At 37.9% G+C, this 20,572-nt stretch overlaps 1 pseudogene; it reads right to left on the reverse strand.

Annotated features, from left to right (window-relative positions):
• Positions 1–15,421, reverse strand: part of LOC101829132 — a 57,120-nt pseudogene extending 41,699 nt beyond the window's left edge.
• Between the last annotated feature and the right edge of the window lie 5,151 nt (positions 15,422–20,572).

Below are 20,572 nucleotides of genomic sequence, written 5' to 3' on the forward strand. Positions count from 1 at the left end.
CAAGCTGGTGTAGCTATCCTAATATTTAACAAATTAGACTTCAAACTAAAACCAATCAAAAGAGATGAAGAAGGTCATTTCATATTCGTCACAGGAAAAATCCTTCAGGATGAAGCCTCAATTCTGAACATCTATACCCCAAATACAGAGGCATCCACTTTCATAAAAGAATCATTACTAAAACTCAAATCACAAATAAGACCTCACACAGTTATAGTGGGAGACAACACCCCACTCTCACCACTAGACAGGACTACCAGAGAGAAACTCAACAAAGAAACAAAGGAACTAACAGAAGTTATGACCCAATTGAGTTTAACAGACATCTATAGAACATTCCACCCAAACACAAAAGAATATACCTTCTTCTCAGTGCCACATGGAACCTTCTCTAAAATCTACCACATGCTTGGCAACATAGCAAACCTCAACAGGTACAAAAAAATGGAATAACTCCCTGTATCTTACCAGACCACCATGCTATAAAGTTAGAATTCAACAACAACACAAATTGCAAAAAATCCCACAAACTCATGGAAATTGAACAACAGTCAATTGCACTACTTCTGGGTCAAGGAAGAATTAAAGAAATAAATTAAAGACTTCTAAAATTCAATGAAAATGAAGACACAACATACCCAAATTTATGGGACACTTTGAAGATAGTACTAAAAGGAAAGTTTATAGAACTAAGTGCACATATAAAGAGAGTGAGGAATAGTCACACTAAATTAACAGACAAATGAAAACTCTATAACAAAAAGAAGCAAACTCACCCAGGAGGAGTAGACTGGAGAAAATAATCAAATTGAGGGCTGAAATCAATAAAGTCAAAAAAAGAAAACAATACATAGAATCAATGTAACAAACAGTTGGTTCTTTGAGAAAATCAACAAGATAGACAAATCTCTATGCAAACTAACTAAAAGGCAGAGAGAGCATGCAAATCAACAAAATCAGGAATGAAAAGGGGGACATTACAACTGACACTGAGGAAAGCCAGAGAAACTTTAGGTCATACTTTGAAAACCTGTACTCCACAAAATTCGAAAATTTAAAGGTAATGAACAATTTTCTGGATAGATATCACTTACTAAAATTAAATCAAGTACAGATAAACTAAACAGACCTATAACTCCTAATGAAACAGAAGCAGTCATCAAAAGTCTCCCAACCAAAAAATGCCCAGGCCCAGATGGTTTCAATGCAGAATTCTACCAGAAATTTAAAGAAGATCTAATTCCAATAATCCTCAAAGTGTTCCACACAATAGAAGCAGGAGGTTCGTTGCCAAACTCTTTTTACAAAGCCACAGTTATCTTGATACACAAGACACACAAAGACACAACTAAGAAAGAGAATTACACGCCAATCTCCCTCATGAACATTGATGCAAAAATACTTAATAAAATAGTAGCAAATCAAATCCAAAAACACATCAGAAAAATCATTCACCAAGATCAAGTAGACTTCATCCCAGGGATGCAGGGATGAGTCAACATACGAAAATCTATCAATGAAATTCACCATATAAAAAAACTGCAAAAGAAGTTTTTCTCACTTGATGCAGAAAAAGCCTTTGACGAAATCCAACATCTCTTCATGATAAAAGTCCTGGAGAGATCAGGGATAACAGGAACATACCTGAACATAATAAAAACAATATACAGTAAACCAACAGCTAACATCAAACTAAGTACAGAGAAACTCAATGCAATTCCTCTAAAATAAGGAAAAAGACAAGGCTGTCATCTCTCTCCATATCTCTTCAACATTGTACTTGAAGTTCCAGCTAGAACAATAAGACAACAAAAGGAGATCCAGGGGATACAAATTGGAAAGGAAGAAGTAAGACTTTCACTATTTGCAGATGATATGATAGTTTACTTAAGTGACCCAAAAAACTCTACCAGGGAACTTCTACAGCTGATAAACACCTTATGCAAAGTAGCAGGATACAAGGTTAACTCAAAAAAAAGTAGCCCTATTATATGCAGATGATAAATGGGCTGAGAAAGAAATCAGAGAAACATCACCATTTACAATTGCCACAAACAATATAAAATATTTGGGATAACACTAAACAAACAAGTTAAAAACCTGTACAGCAAGAACTTTGAGTCTTTAAAGAAAGGAATTAAAGAAGATCCCAGAAAATGGAAAGATCTCCCATGCTCTTGGATTGGTAAGATCAAAATAGTAAAAATGGCAATCTTAACAAAAGTAATCTACAGATTCAATTCAATCCCTATCAAAATACTGGCACTATTCCTCACAGACCTTGAAAGAACAATTCTCAACTTTATATGGAAAAACAAAAGACCCAGAATAGCTAAAACAAACCCATACAATAAAGGAACTTCCAGAGGACCATGCCTGACTTCAAGCTCTATTATAGAGCTATAGTCCTGAAAACAGCTTGGTATTGGCACAAAAATAGACAAGTAGACCAATGGAATCAAATTGAAAACCCTTATACTAATCCACACACCTAAAAACACTTGATTTTTGACAAAGAAGCTAAAATTATACATTGGCGAAAAGAAAGCATCTTTAACAAATGGTGCTGGCATAACTGGATATTGGTATGCAGAAGACTGCAGATAGATCCATGCCTATCACCTTGCATAAAACTCAAGTCCAAATGAGTCAAAGACCTCAACATAAATTCAGCCACACTGAACTGCTTAGAAGAGAAAGTGGGAGGTACCCTTGAACGAATTGGTACAGGAGACCGCTTCCTGAACATAACACCAATGTAAAGAGAAAGCTTTTCCTTGCTAGCCACTTGGTTTTTCACCCACCAGTCACCTGGGCTCTGCCGTGTTGTAGTCCCCAAATAACACAAAGACCTGTATTAATTATGAAGCTGTTGGCCTTGCTTGTTTCTTACTGGATAGCTCTGACTTAAGTATTTATCCCATAATTGTTAATCTAAATATTTCTCTTACCAGAGAAGTCTCCGGGCTTCTTATCCCTATAGAGGTTACATCTTGACTCCCTGTGTTTCTCCTACCCAGAGTCCTCATCGACTCCTAGTCCTACCTATCTTACTTCCCTATTGGCCAGCAGTGCTTTATTGACATATACACAGGACTTCCCCAACACACCAGCAGCACAGACACTGAGATTGACAATTAATAAACGGGACCTCCTGAAACTGAGAAGCTTCTGTAAGGGAAAGGACACATTCAACAAGACAATAAGGCAGCCCATAGAATTGGAAAAGCTATTCACTAACCCTACATCTGACAGAGGGCTAACCTCCAAAATTTACAAAGAACTCAAGAAGCCAAGTCTCCAAAACACCAAAGGACCCAATTAAAAAGTGGGATACAGAACTAAATTGAGAATTCTCAGTAGAGGAGTTTAAAATGGCTGAGAGACACTTGAGAAAGTGCTCAATATCCTTCCTTGTGTGCCATCCTAGAACATTCATCCAGTGACTGAAGGAAGCAGAGGCAGACTCCCACAACTAAACACTGAACTGAACTCCTGGAACCCAGTTGCAGAGAGGGAGGAGTGATGAGCAAAGGGGTTAAGACTTGGTGGGTGAAACCCACAGAAACAGCTGACCTAAATAAGGGGAAGCGCATCGACCCCAGAATGATAGCTGAGAGGCCAACATGGGACTGATCCAGACCCCCTGAAAGTGGGTGTCATTGAGGAGTCCTCAGTATTCTTTGGGGCCTCGGCAAGAGATCATCATTTAGTCCTGTCATATAGATGGACTTTGGGAGCCCATTCCAAATGGAGGGATGCTGTCTCCACCTGGACACATGGGGGAAGGCGTAGGCCCTGCCCTAGGTCATGTAACAGACTTTCAAGGTTGCCCCATGAAGGGCTTCACCCTCCTTGTAGAGTGGATTGGGGATTGGCGAGGGGTTGAGGAGCGTTGAAGGGGGTTGGGGGAGAAAAGGAGAGAGAGGGAACTGGGATTGACATGTGAAGCCAATGTGTTTCTAATTTAAATTAAATTAAAAAAGAGAAGAAAAAATCTAACTTTTCCTATTAAAGAAACTGAACCAGACCTGAGAGGTTTTTGACAAAAACTTCAATCTTAGATATTCTTTCAAAGATGTTTTAAAGAAATCTTTTACAAACTTATAATACTCTCATACAAACTCAAAGAAGAGAAAAAGTAGTATCTTACAGTTCCTATCATATCAGCACTATCTTCACACCAAAAACGAAAGACATTAAAAGAAAATTTTAGGCCAATGTTCTGTACAAACACACAGACATAATTATTAAACTCAATTTTTGACAAATTGAATATAGCAATATATAAAAAGATTAAAACATCATGACCAAGCAGGGTTTATTCAATGACAACAAGAATTATTTAACAGCCAACCATAAATATAACTTCATTACATTAACATATATAAAAGAGAAAAAACATGATGTCCAATAGATATTTTAATTATGCAGAAAATATTCAACATCTAGTCATAATTTTCAAATTATATACAAAACCTTAAGGTAAGAAATTAACCACATGAATTTCCATATACAATTTATGTGAAGGTACAAAATACTGAAGAACAATTAGAGGATTTCCACTGTTGAGCATCAATAGTTACAATAAAGCTATGAAAAATAATATAGAATAGAATTTTCTTGGATCAGTGGGGTAGTACAATCCAGAAACAAGACACATACATACAAAGTCACTTGATTAATTACACATTCATACCTGCAATTGAGTATTAAAAACAGAACCTTTTTCAATGAAACTATATATAAATATTCAAAATAGTGTCACTAAATGTACATATATAAATATGAATATAATAATACAAATGACACAAGAGTAAAGGATGAATACTCTCTCAGTCATACATGAAAATTAATTGAAGTATTTACTGCTCTACACGCAGTTGAACCTGGGAGAACGGAGCCTAAAAATGAGGTGGGCTAGAGTCTCATGCAATAGCTGGCTTCATTCAGCATACAATCTAAATCTATACTCTGAGGGTTAAGAACCACTAATCACAAGGGCAAGCAGCAAGTGGCAAAAACATGTTTTATCATGGAGACATATAAACAAATAACAGTCAGTTGTAACAAAAAGAAGGAAGTAAACTAACTCTTAACTGCTACACCTGGGAAGAACATGAAGCTCATTCCAAGTACAATTCTGTGTTGAAGAAACTGAGAGAACAAAACTCCAGTCTTGTTTTCTTGGTGTTTTCTCACATGCACTTAGAATTCCATTTGCACAACCACTCCATGTATCAACCTTATTTAGACATTTAAGGATCTTTCCATTTTCTGATGTCTTCTTTAATTTCTTTCTTTAAAGACTCAAAGTTCTTGTGATACAGGTCTTTCATTTGTTTAGTTAGCATTACCCCCAAGGTATATTTTGTTGTTTGTGGCAACTGTAAAGGGTGATGTTTCTCTGATTTCTTTCTCAGCCCTTTTATCATCTGTATTTTATCCTCTGTATATAGTAGAGCTACTGATTTTCTTGAGTTGATCTTGTATCCAGCCACTTGGCTGAAAGTATTTATCAGCTGCAGGAGTTCCCTGGTAAAGATTTTGGGTCACTTATGTAAATTATCATATCATCTGCAAATAGTGAAAGTTTGACCTCTACCTCTCCTTTTGTTGTCATGTTGCTCTAGCTAGAACTTCAAGTACAATATTGAAGAGATATGGAGAGAGTGGACAGCCTTATCTTGTTCCTGACTATTCTCCAGAGAAACTGGGTGGTACCCTTGAACGAATTGGTACAGGAGACCGCTTCGTGAACATAACACCAGTAGCACAGACAGTGAGGTCAACAATTAGTACATGGGATCTCCTGAAACTAAGAAGCTTCTGTAAGGTAAAGGACACCGTCAACAAGGCAAAAAGGCAGCCCACAAAATGGGAAAAGATATTCACTAACCCCACATCTGACAGAGGGCTGATCTCCAGAATTTACAAAGAACTCAAGAAGCAAGTCTCCAAAACACGAAAGGATCAAATTAAAAAGTGGGATACAGAACTACACAGAGAATTCTCAATAGAGGAGTCTAAAATGGCTGAGAGGCACTTGAGAAAGTGCTCAACATCCTTAGCCATTTGGGAAATGCAAATCAAAACATCTCTGAGATACCATCTTATTCCTGTCAAAATGGCTAAAATCAAAAACACTAAGGACAGTTTATGCTGGAGAGGTTGTGGAGAAAGGGGAACACTGCTGGTAGGAATGCCAACTTGTACAGCCACTTTGGAAATCAGTATGGAGATTCCTCAGAAAAATGGGAATAAGCTTACCACAAGACCCAGCAATTCCACTCTTAGATATATATCCAAAAGATGCACTTTCATACAACAAGGACATCTGTTCCACTATGTTTATAGCAGCATTATTTGTATTAGCCAGAACCTGGAAGCAACCTAGATGCCCCTCAACTGAAGTGGATAGAGAAAATGTGGTACATTTACTATAGGGAAAAGGGGACCAGTCAAAGAAACACACCCTGAGCAGAGCCAAAGAAACACACTTTGGCCCTGCAACCAGAACTAAAGAAATGTACGCTGACCCTGAAACCAGTGTCAAAAGAACACAGTTTGTTCCTGGAATCAGAGTCAGAGAAAGAAATGCACCCTGACCCTAAAATTGGAGCCAAAAGGCTAAAAAGGACCAGAGAAAGAAACACACTTTGGCCCTGAAACCCACGCCAAATCTGACCCTAATCCTGTGCAGGAAACTAACCAATCCCTGAGCAGAGCTCTAGCCAATCTGAGCTCAGCACTAAAATCTGACCAATCCCCACCCTGGAAGCCCTATATAAACCCTGTGTCTGTTCAGCTTGTGTCTGGCAGAGGGCAGCCACTCTCCTGGATTCTTCCCTTCCAATAAACCCCTTCAATGAACTTTGAGTGAAGATCTTCTTTTGCAGTGGAGACAGAGCCAAGGCAACCCTGGGCAGAGCAGAGCAGAGCAAGCAGGGCTGTAACACTTGCCTGGGAAACCTTCCCTTGGCAGAGCAGAGTTGTTACACTCTGCTCCCGGCTCTCTGGGAGCAGAGCTGAACTGTAGCAACTTCGCCCAAGAAACCACCTGCTGAGCAAAACTGCTACACCAGGCAAACATTCCCAGCTAGAAGACCCTGTCCTGCTGACCTGACAAGGGTTAGCTCTTGAATCCCAGACTGATGGCTGGGATTCCAGCATGGGACTGATCAAGACCCTCTGAATGTGGGTGTCAGTGAGGAGGCCTAGGCAATCTATTGGGCCTCAGGTAGTAGATCAGTATTTATCCCTGGCATACAAATGGACTTTGGGTGCCCATCCAACAATGAGAGATGCACTCTCACCCTGGACTCTGGGGGGGGAGAGTCTAAGCCCTGCTCTGGATGAAGTGACAGACTATGGGCATGCCCCATGGAGTGCCTCACCCTCCCTGGGGAAATGAGGGGGCATTGGGGGGGGTTGGTGGGAGGGTGTGGGAGGAGGGGAAGGAAAGGGAGAGGGACCTGGGATTAACATGTGAAACAATCTTGTTTCTAATTTAAATTTAAAAATAAAAATTAAAAACTTAAATGTAAAACAAAAAAGAAAGAACAACTAAAAAGGATAAATACCAACTGGGCCATATACATATGAAAATGTTCAATATCATTACTCAACAAGAAATACAAATTAAACCTACAACAGTGTGTTACTACACACCTACCAACATGATAAAAATAGTGATGAACAACAAGAAAATGGAATAATCAAATTTTTTCATACACTGCTGATAGATATATAGCTGTTACAACTATTTTGAGAAAATGTTTGGCAGCACATAGTCAAGCTATACAGATGTCTGTATATGACACAAAAATTTCCCTTCTGGGCATGCACTCAGGAAAAATGATTACTTCTGACTAGCAAAAGAATTATGTAAGAATGCTAATAGTGATTTCATAATAGCAAATACTAGAAACCATCAAAGTATCCTTGAACATTAGAATAGATAAGTAAATTATATTATAGGTCACACATTAAAATGTAATTCAGTAAGAAAAAGAACAAATTGCTTCTACATACAACAATCTGAGTGAATGGCAAATGTGTGTGGGGGAAAGCACACAAATGAGTACATGCTATCTGGCTGGAAGCAATGGGTAAAAGCAAGGGTAAATGACTGGGGTGAGGATGAGGGGTCCCGTAATGTGCTAGAAATAGTTCATATTTTGATTATTTAAAAATCATATAGGACTCTACACTTGAACATTGTATAGATAAATACATTTAGTTAACAACTTGTTTTCGATACTGGAAATAATATGTATACTTATGCAAGGCAGTAAAAATATATTAATACAAAAACCGAGCAATATATGAGTTCAAAGGATTCTGTGAAATGACAGCTGTAACTAGAAAAACATAAAGTCACAGGATTTGATCTGAGTTTTAGGAATCAAGTAAACAAGAAAAAAATTAGGAGCAAAGCTACAGAGTTTTTAAAAGCTTGCAAAGTACATGATGATTGACACACATTCCTGTTAACATGGTATGAATCAGCACTTGTTAATGTTTTTCAGATCAGAAGCAGCAGAAGCCTAGGAAAAGGTAAGGCACACACACAAACATCTGTGTCTGACAACTCCTTTGGACAATTCTGACCCATGCAACATTTGGAAAATTGACTGGAGTGAGATTAGTAGTCAAAAGCACGGACTGCTCTTTCAAAGGACCTGGGTTCTAGTGGTAGCACCCACAAGGCTTCTTATAACAGGGCATCTGGAGCTATCTTCTGGCATGTGGTACATAGGAATAAATGTAGATAAACACCCAGACACATTTAAAATTAATTAATTAAATTGGTATATTAATTATATGGATAAATACATATATTATAATTAATTAAATATATTGAGAAACATTATAAAAGTAGAAGATTTTGAATCTATAAACATATACCATAACTACAGTTTTATTCATTGTAAATGTATTATAAATTATTGAAATAAAGTCACTGTATTAAATTAGGGATCAAACTTATAAGGGCTGCTTCAGGAAAAAGCCTGTAAGCTGATTTTAGGTCTATTCAAAGAGACATTAAAGTGAGTATCCTCAGTGGGAAGACAGAAATATAGGTCTAAAAAGGAGGTTAGATGCAAATTATAGATCCACAAGCAGAATAGATAAGATAGTTAAAGCAAAAGGAATTTAAAAACTGCTTTATTCTACTGGGTCTTAAAGAAAAAATGTATGAAAATAGAATTTGATATTAATGTCAAACATGTATAATATGGATGAGACATTCCCAAATTTTCAATCTCAAGATTCCCTTTCCCAGTCTCCTAAAAGCTAAGAAATTAACACATGAACCTACTAACTTAGAACCTAAAAGATATGCAGATATGCATAGTACCCAAGAGAAGAGGATGGAGACAAGATCCTCTGAATGGATGGGGAACACAGCGAGGGGTGGGGGGGAGTGGGACCTGGGAAGAATAGAGGGGGTAAAGAGGAAGGGAGTTGGTCATGGGGGAACAGAAAGTTGAGGGGGTGGGGGTAGAATAGGGGAAAGAGGGAATCATAGGATCTAAGACAGATCAGGCACCAGAGTGACCTCCAGTGATCTAAAGGTATAACACCAATTGGCCAGCTAAGCAATAGTGGAGGGACCACCTCGAATGCCCATTCCTGATAATGAACTTGATGTCTATAACCATCCGGGAGCCTTCATCCTGTGACTGATGGAAGCAGAGGCAAACACACAATTAATCACTGAACTGAACCCAAGGAACCCAGTGACAGAGAGAGAGGAGCGATGAGCAAATTGGCAAAGAATGGGCTGGCAAAACCAGCAGAGACAGCTGATCTGAACAGGGGAGTGCTCTTGGACCCCAGACCGACAGTGGGGAGGCCAGCATGGGACTGATCTGGACCCCCCAAATGTGAGTGTCAGTGAGAAGGCCTGGGCAACCTATGGGGCCCTGAGCTGTGGATCAGTGTCTATCCCTGGTATACAAACTGTCTTCATGTGCCTATAGCACAAAAAGGGATGCTCTATCAGCCTGGACTCTTAGGGGAGTGCCTGGACCCTACCAAGAGTAAAATGACAGACTCTAGAGATCCCCTATGTGGAAGGATTTGGCAATAGCGTGGGAGGGAGGGGGAAGGGGAGTGCGGGAGGATGGGAGGGAGAGGGAACTGGGATTGACATGTAAAACAAGCTATTTAAAATTAAAATAAAAAATGATAAAAAAAACAACAAAGACCCAGTACATGTATTTTTATAAAGAATATATGTTTGCAAACACAGACGAGATACTTGTGCAAACCTCATGTCTGGCCAAGTAAAGAGTGGTGAGATATTATCTCCTGCTTCATTCAGTTTACTGGAACAGGCAGCTTTGTATGACATTTATTTTTAAAATCTGGTCTTTTACCTAGGAAAACATTTTGATAAACTTTCTAGATAATTGTGAATATTTTCCTTACTAGTACACCAAAACTTTGTAAGACAGTTTCCCAAAATAATTGTCAATGTGATATCTCAAAGTAATATGAATTAACTTATCAAACTCTACACATGCAGAACTACACATGTTTAGTTTTAAACATGAATAAAGCAACTGACATCTAGTAAGACAGCAAGGAAAATGACTGGGACTATTAGTATCACAGATAGGGATCTTATGGAAATCTCTAAGGTGCCTAGACTATGGTTTGGAAACTGCTAATTTATATTTGCTACACAGGCAATAGTTCAAACACCAAAACTAAACAAGCATGTACCCATATGGCACACATTTCATCTCATTTGTTTCTGCCCATTCCTTAATATCACCATAATCACCCCCTACACCCTCAAAGACTCAGTCCTAAAGTCCTCTCAACTAAGTACAAACCCTATAGCCATTGCTGCCTCCTGGTGTTCACGAAACCCACGATGCTATTTGCTCACCACTGATGAGCAAAGGAGTTAAGACTGGGCTGGTTTAAACCCCCAAAACAGCTGACCTGAACAAGGATTAGCTCTTGAATCCCAGACTCATGGCTGGGAATCCAGCATGGAACTGATCAAGACCCCCTGAATGTGGGTGTCAGTGAGGAGGCCTAGGTAATCTATGGGGCCTTGGGTAGTAGATCAGTATTTATCCCTGGCATACAAATGGACTTTGGGTGCCCATCCCACAATGAGAGATGCACTCTCACCCTGAACTCTTGGGGGAGGGTCTAGGACCTGCCCTGGATGAAATGACAGACTATGGCCACCCCCATTGAGTGGCTCACCCTCCCTGGGGAAATGAGGGGCTGTTGGGGGCATTGGTGAGAGGGTGTGGGAGGAGGTGAGGGAAAGGGAGAGGGACCTGGGATTGACATGCGAAGCAACCTTGTTTCTAATTTAAATTTAAAAATTAAAAAAGGGCAAAAAAATAACAAACACCTCCAACTCCAACTCAACATTTCTTATTCTCCTTGTTCGCATTATCTTTCTCCATAGCCTTTGTTGCCATTCAGCATATTATATATTTCTTTTTTTTTTTTAGCAGTCTGTCTTTCCATCTAAAACACAAGCTCCCATGAGAGTGAGGTCTTTTTTTTTCTATTCCCCACTGTAACCCTACTGCTCAGAACAGTGCCTAGTGTTGTACTTGACATGTTTTAGATGGGTTATACTAATAATTCACTTGGTTTTTATTGAACACTATGCCAGACACTCCACATCTTAGAAATGAATATTTATTGAGTCACATGAAAACTGAGTACAAATCCACCCCAGTAAGCAAAGATGTAAGCCCAGAGGTTGATAACTCAACTTTAGACCATAATCTTTATGGGACAAATAAATCATGACATCCTCAAACCAGATATTCTCTCTTAGTAATCATATAACCAAATAATCTAGAGTTGCCACCAATATAAATAGGCATCTGTTCTTATACCAACTTCTTTCTAGGAACAACTGTTCTAAATGGAAAGATTTCCAAAGGTGCCAATCACTGAAGAGTCAATGCCTTGCTTGTTCCTTTGTTTCTTTGCCACCTTAAGAGTCAGAAATCAGGTGGGCACACATTGCTCCTTCAAAGGCTTATCACTAATGTGCTCTATTCACTAGTGTCCCTTGACCCTTGACCTTGTCTGTCTGAGATTAACTGACATTTCAATGGCATTAGAATTCTGTAATCTCCTGAGCTTCCCTCGCCATAATAGCATTTTCATTAACACGACTGAAATGCATATGGGTGGTGTGCTTGAAAAGAAACAATAGTGGATGAAATCCTGCAGGAAACCACTAAGAGCCTCTGTCGAGCTGCACGGTCCATAAAAATTACATTTCCCTAATACCTAATATCATCCTGCCATCTGACACATACTGCTTTAAGTCCTTCAACAGTCAACACATGACTTTCCCTTGATATTTTACAAAATTCTGAAAGGCAATCTACCAAAAACCAATGAAATCCATGAATCTGTCTTTGATGAGATTTGATTGTTTCCACCCACTGCACCTACGAGCATGGCCTTATTTAGAAACAAGCTCAATGTGAATGTAATTTAGCTTAGTTAGATGAGCTCGTTACAGTGGACCCTAATTAAATGACTTAGCCTTATAAGGGGGGGTGGGGAGGCAGGGAAAAGGAAAGGGAGGAAGGGAGAGTGATCATCATGTATGTGAAGGTAGAACCAGGAGTTAGACTCATCCATTTATACATATTTTCAGGGACTACTGTCCTTACCAGAGACATAAAAGAACCAACTCTACCAGCCCTAAGATTTGCAGCTCTTCAAGATAAACTTTTTCTTTTACTGATTTAAGCCACCTGTTTTACAATACATTTGCTTGTCAATCCTAGAAAACTAATGCAATACTTATATCAATAAACAAATAAATAAAAATGAGGAAAGATATATCTTCCACTAGGGAATAATCCAAAATATTTCAGAGGTTACTTTGCCATGAAAGGGATGAAGTATAAACCCCTGTTTCTTAAATGTGAGCTGCACAAAATGACTTCACTCCAAAGAGTATACCACAGAAAGGCAGGGAGCAAACTTCAGAATGGAGAAATTTAACAAAAGTCAATGTCTGCAGTGAAGACCTGAAAAGATGTGATTTTAAAAATGGATTTCTATGGTTTTCCTAAGTAAACAAATAAAATATACCAGTATAATCAGTAAGGAAAAACATACAAATTTAAATAATGGACATTTTAAAAAGTACCTGACTGATACTCTTAAAATATAGAGATCATTAAAACAAAGATTATCTTTTAAAAAAAGCTGTCATGATTAAAAGCAGTCTAAAGAATGAGAAAGACCAATAACAGTGAGCTTACTACACGGAATCCCAAACACAAAAAGAACATACTAAGGGTATCTAAATGGAATATAGGTGTTAATAATGTATGCATTCCTGTTTATTAATTGTAACAAATGCTCCAATCGTAACATAAAATATAAATAATGGGGGAATATATGAACCCTTTGCAGTATTTCACATCTTTTTTTTTTGAGGGGGTAGGGAGGTTGAGAAAGATTTCTCTGTGGCTTATTAAAAGTGTGTGCCACCACCGCCTGGCAACATTTCACATCTTTATGTGTGTAAGTCTAAAATGTTCTTGAAAGTTCACTAAAAATCAAATAAATCAAAACCAAAAACCACTCCCAATGTAGTCACATTGTGTTGTTAAATCACCATGCAAGACCATTCTATCAGTTCACATTATACCCCTGCTTAATATATTCACCCATTCAGAAGTGTTTATTTTCACCATCCACTTTGTACCACACATAATTATAGGGATTTAGAGTGATAATAAACATAGAATTCCTATTGACTCCTTTTATTCTGATGTGAATGTATTTCTTTTCTCATCACTGTGACCAAATACCTGTCCCAAAAACAACTAAAATGGGGGCTTATTTTGATTTTCAGTTCATAAAAATACAGTTCATCATGGCCAAGAAGGAATAGTAGTAAGAACAAGTTGGTCCATGATGCCAACCACGAAGCAGGGAAATTGAAATGTGATCGCTTAACTTGGTGTCTCCTTCTTCCCACTTTAATTCATTCAAGAACCCCAGCCCATAGAACAGTGTTTCTCACACTCAGTGTGGGACCTTCCTTTTCAGTTAAGTTTCTCTGCAAGAACCCTCACAGACACTCAAGGGTATGTTTCATTACTGTCCTAGAGTATTCCTTCATCCAGTCAAGCTGGCAGTAGGCATTAACCATCACCGGTGTTTTTGAAACTTCTGACATGATATTTTGCACATAGTTATCATTTACACATCCCACAGCACCTTGGACTACACGCTTGTCAGGGAAAGCATATGGGCAGATTATCAGCACTGATATACAGAAAAGAGAAACTAGCCTATACCTATAAGGAGATACTTAGTAAACATCTACCCCCTAATGACAAGTACCATAACCAATGAGCTCTGCTGAGAAGTCACAGGACTCAAAGAATAAGCTTTTCTTCCAAAACCACGGAAGAACTATCTATGTACAAAAGATTATAGAGAGGGAAAGGAACTAAAATATTGCAAAAGGAAAGAACATCTGGGAAATGCTATTCACCCAAGTATTTGATAGTCACTTCTACCTACATCAACTTTCCCAACATATTCTTTCCGGCTTCAATTCCTCAAACCAACTATACCTTCAGAGATCACTTCTTGCTCATTGGTACAACTATAGGTCCGTTGTCCTTTTGTCTTCCAGCTGCCCTCTGATGCTTCCCTTTTCCCTGTATGTACAGCTACATACACACACTCTCACATGCTACTGAAAAACCGTTTCTTAAGTCTAGCTCTTATTCCCCTACATCATTAACTTGTAACTATACTTATACAAAGGGTCTCCACCTGCTTTCTGCTCCTGATTTTTAAGCTCTATTCCTCAAACACCTCTTGGGTCTGCCACAAACACTTTTTGAGAGTCTGTAGTAATATATACTGTAGTATGAATATTGTGACCCAGAGACTGTCAAGCTGCAAGTTGAAAATCAGGAAAGCAAAGCTGTCAGCCACTAGCTCTTACCTAGTATTGCCTATGCTCAGACTTCCCATAGTTCACACTTGAAGCTTCCAGTCCCCTTTTGTGTAAATACTAGGCCCAGTTTTTCTTCCCGTAAAACCACTAGAGTTATTAACTTCATCCAGAAGGGAGTTTAAACAGTGGCCCAAAAGATTAGCACGACGGACTACCTGCCAGCCTCCATGCCTTCTTGCAAGTTTCCAGTCACTACCCCCATTCAGAATCTGACAAGGAAGATGGCGGTCCACACCTAGCAGCGCCTCCTACAGGCTCGTCAGTACGCGAGTCCACATCATAAGCATCGTTGAAATGAAGGACGGTCAAGTCATAGGAGTCCATATCTCCTGACAGAATGTTCCGAGAGAGTTCTTCACCCAGCGATGTGGGCTGAGGTGGTGGCAGCATTGATACCTCCTCTTCAAAGGCCTCCATCTCCCAGACACAGGGTAGGATACCTCTCTCCTGAACCCGGGCAACCCTGTACGCATGCACAGGATAGCAGCAGCAGTAGCGTGCCCAGCACTTGCTGGGCCTGGGTCCTGGGTTGAGGCCTGTGCTGCTCCTGAGTTCCCAAACCTGTGCAATGTGATTGCTTGACTGTGCCTAGGGCCAGAGGTGGCCGCCCTATTGCCTGATAGCCTTTGAAAGGCCAATGGAATTCCTAATGCCCTTTGCTTCTTCTTTGACAAAATGAGGTCATAGATGTAGGAACATAGTCAACGCTTGTTTCTTTTGCATCTTGCTGAGTAAATATTTTTCTATAGTACATTTCTCCCTTCCTTTGCAGGAAAATAGGACAACTATTAAAGACATCAAATGTTTTTTTTTTCTACACCCTAATTCTTGATTCCTTTCTGTCTGAGGGGTTTTGGGTATTCATTAATTTAATAACTGATCCTGGTGCCAATTCCAAAAAGAACAAAAGAGACCCGGTCCTCATCCTGAGGGACTCTGTATAATTTCACCTTGCCCTCACCCTGTTCTTTGCAGAGCTTGCCATATCTTTGGGGCCCTTTTCTGCCTCTCCCACAATACAAATTCCATTTACTTCTTTCACTTTTATTTAAGATACAGGCTATTCACAACTAGCTTTCTGATTTACCACAATTCTTCTTCTGTAGCTTTCTTTAACACATCTAACATTCTGACCCTGAAATACCCGTTCTGTGGGATCTGACATTTTTGTGCGTGTGAGGGAGAGAACAGACCAAGTGAAAAACTAATACTTTTATTGAATTACATTTTGTGCAGTTATTGTGGCCTGATGGAATCCATCCAGGCGATCAATAAGGTACCCCAGAGTGCTACAACCCTTTGGAATACTGTCAGCCAGACATTTGCTCAATTGAACTTGAATTAAATGGATACATCTAGAATACAAAGTGCCAACTTTGAAAAATAAGTAAAATAAAACTTGAACAAATAAAATTAAAGGATTGGGGTAGTGGCTAAGACTCCCTCCTATAAACATAGAAGCCAACAATATTTGTACAAAGTAGGTCAGTCTTTTGTAAAGTCTGTATAAAGAAATTCCAAAGTCAAGCAACAAAAAGATAAACCTATAAACTTACTATAAATGTGGGTATAAAATACGTTAAAAAACAAATCGAATAGTACATTTAAAAATGGTATTGCTTAGCTTACCTCAAAACTGTAAGACTTTACAACAAAAATCTATCAATGTAATTCAGATTAAAATAGAAAATCAAGTTATTAGTGGCAAATTGTGCAAAAAATACTTAATAAGGTTAATCAGTTATCATTTAAAGATTTGCAATTTTCTAATAAATAAAATAACCTTTCTTATTTTGATAAGCTAACAAAATTCTATTAAACTAACTTTAAATATGCTCTCTATATAGCCAGCAATAAATTAATATGCCTGACCTTATACCACCAATGTTTTAATGGATCATTGGGTTCTAAAGCACAATTAAGTGAATAGAAAAAACTTTCGCCACCTATATATCCAACAAAAGATTAATATCTAGAATTCACACACATACTCAAAAATATGAAAAAATAAACTTGTCAAAAACTGGACCAAGCAATTGAAAAAAGTTTTCAAAAGAAGGAGTTCAACATCTTTGGCCATAAAATAAATACAAATTAAAGCTGCTTTTCAGTTCTATATCATCCCAGTCAAAAGGACTATCACCAAGAAACAAATGACAAGTGTCACTGAGGAGGTTGGGAAAGTAACTCTTACACACTATTGATGAGACTGTAATGTCATGCAGCTACTATAGAAATCAGATTTCATGTCATGAAGCTACTATAGAAATCAGATTTTGAAAACATAATTGACAATCCCATTATTTTCATATGATACAATTCCATATGTAGAAAATTCTGGGGTGTCCAAGTACAAATAAATAAACTACATGAATGGGGCATATGGAAAGGCCCTTTTCTGTCTTCATAATACTTCTATGAATCTATTTTTTAAGTTTGTTTTAAGAAGTAAACACATAAATATGTTTGAATTCATAAGGTAGCTTAGCAAAACCATTGTATACAAGACCAATTTGCAGAAATCTATCACAGTTCTTTACACTACCAACTATCAATCTGAAAAACAGAGCAATAACATTCAAGTCAAAATAGTATTCAAAAGAACAAAAGTATACACAAATAACTTTAAATTATTTGTATACCAAAATAGAGTTTTGCTACTGGCAAATCAAAAATGAAATTGCAAGTAAATGGAAAGATTGTACATGTGTGGTGAATTTGAAGACTTATTATTACAAGTAGATCTAAACTGATCTATAAATTCAATACAATCTCTATTGATTGATGCAAGCCTTTATGCAGAAATTGGAAAGCTGATTCTAAATAAGAAAGGACCATAACTTAAAAAATAACAAGGCCGGCCATTTATTTTTAATTCATTGAGCATGTTTTCTCTAATTCTGTGAAGTCTTGGTCTCTGATAATCAACATTTGACCTCACTTGAGATCCTATTACAGCTGACTCACATCTTTTCCTGAAAAACAGTCTATTCCTGTTCCCTTGCATGTCTAATAACATATGGTTGGAAACTAAAGATGACATAGAATCACCCTGTGTTTATGTAAATGTTGTCCTTATGTGTTACTGGCTAGTCCATTTGTTTGGGTTCAAATTGCAAAGTTTGTCTTCCATCTGTTGGGTAACTACTGATGTATAATCTTATGATTGCAATTACCACCAAGTCATTAGCTGCAGTAGGATAATACTCTTGTACACTGTAAATATCTGTCACTCATATTGGTTTAATAAAATGCTAGGCAACCAGACTAGGAGAATTCTGGGCAGAGGAAAGGTGCCAGAGGAAGCAAGATGATTATGCCTTACTGAGAAAAGGCACCAAGCGATGTGGTTAAACATAGATAAGAATTATGGGTGAATTTAAATCGTAAGAGCTAGTTAGTAATAAGCCTGAACAATAGGTCAAATCATTTATAGTTAATATAAGTCTTCTTGTGTTTATTTGGAACTGAACGGCTGTGGGACAGGGTGGGACAGAAATGTCAGTCTACAATTAGCCTTGGTATTGGTACATACCCTGTACCTGTGTAGTTTAGAGGCCAAGCAAAGATTTGGGCAGTCATGTTACTGATATGTGAGGGTCTGTCCTAGACTGGACTTCCTCTAAGGACACATCATCAATTTGCAGATCCTCCATCCTCCCCAGACACTGCCTATGTTATAAACTCCAGTTTTCCCACATCTGAGAAATTCAGAAATCTAAGAATACCTTATAGTGGAGACTTGGGGTATTACTCTTTGTCATTATCCCATCAAGAACTTTATCTTTATGATTATGATTTTTCTAATTATATCCCTGAATCTCAAGAAAGTCATAAAGCCAACAACTTCTGTAATAAGCCACAACCTTAAAACCCTTAGTCCTTCCTGACATAATTTTTCAAGAAAAAGAATGTGCCTCTATTTTTTATTTCAAATGCTTTCTGATGTTTTCAATTTATTGCACTTTAAAATGCCCAGCTACAATTACCATTTATTCTATGAGTCATATAACTATTTTACTACATTTACTAGAAATTTGGCCTCTTCTTTAAAAGTTCCCATAGTTGGAAGTTCTTTTAAATTCCATTAGTGATCATATTTTTAAAACACACACTGATTTTTTGATTCAATAGTAAGCAATGCATCTAAATTCTCTCATGGAGACTCAAGTCAAAGGTGAAAATTGTCAATTAGGCCATCTGAATAAGCTTAAATCATATAGAGAATATAAAAATTGGAGAAAAAAACACAGCTAAATTTGGTCTACATTTAAATTACCATGTATATTTTAACAGTTCTGAGCAATGTCTGTGAGCAGTTACTACTGTCACTAGCTTGCAATTCCTGTGGTACATTTTAACACAGCATTCACCTGCTCCCGATTTCTCAGTGTTTCAAAGAAATGCCTAAGATTTGAGTACTGGATTATTATCAATTTCCACTATGTAACTTCTCTGAGGACCTGTTATGAACAAAATCCCCACAATTGCTTATGCCCGCCTTTATTTGAGATGGTTTCAGTGATTATATCCATTAGTTTTGCCTTTATAAGTTGTCACCCTTGGTGACACTCATCTGGGTCTTCAAGTCTACACTTCTTCAATTGTACAACATTTTTTTGAATATTGCCACTTTCAAGATTGGGTAAATAACCATAGTAATCACAATGAATCATATTTGAATATATTTTTCATACCTTTGCATAATTCATGTCTCCTTTGATTATCAAAAATTTTATTAACAAGAATGTATGTTATTAATAAAACCAATACACAGCAAACCAACAGCCAACATCAATCTAACTGGAGAGAAACTCAAAGCAATTCCTCTAAAATCAGGAACAAGACAAGGCTGTCCACTCGCTCCATATCTCTACAATATTGTACTTGCAGTGCTAGCAAGAACAATAAGACAGCAAAGGGAGATCAAGGGGACACAAAATGGAAAAGAAGTCAAACTTTCACTATTTGCAGATGATATGATAGCTTACATAAGTGACCCAAAAAATTGTACCAGGAAGCTCCTACAGCTGATAAACACCTTCAGCAAAGTGGCAGGATACAAGACTAACTAAAAAAAATCAGTAGCCCTACTGTATACAGATGATAAATGGCCTGAGAAAGAAATCAGAGAAACATCACCCTTTACAATTGACACAAACAGCATAAAATACCTTGGGGTATTTTAACCAAACAAGTTAAAGATAAGCATAACAAGAACTTTGAGTCTTTAAAGAAATAAGTTAAAGAAGATGCCAGAAAATGGAAACATCTTCCATGCTCTTGAAAAGGTAGGATCAATGTGGTAAGAATAGCAATCTTGCCAAAAGCAATCTACACATTCACTGCAATCCCCATCAAAATGCCAGCACAATTCTTCACAGGCCTGGAAAGAACAATTCTCAACTTTATATGGAAAAACAAAAGACCCAGAAAAGCTAAAACAACACCGTACAATAAAGGAACATCCAGAGACATCACGATCCCTGGCTTCAAGCTCTATTACAGAACTATAGTCCAGAAAACAGCTTGATATCTGGCACAAATTAGACAGGTAGACCAATGGAA

Source organism: Mesocricetus auratus, unplaced genomic scaffold, assembly GCF_017639785.1.
Source record: "Mesocricetus auratus isolate SY011 unplaced genomic scaffold, BCM_Maur_2.0 Super-Scaffold_100020, whole genome shotgun sequence".
NCBI classification, from domain to species: Eukaryota; Metazoa; Chordata; class Mammalia; order Rodentia; family Cricetidae; genus Mesocricetus; species Mesocricetus auratus.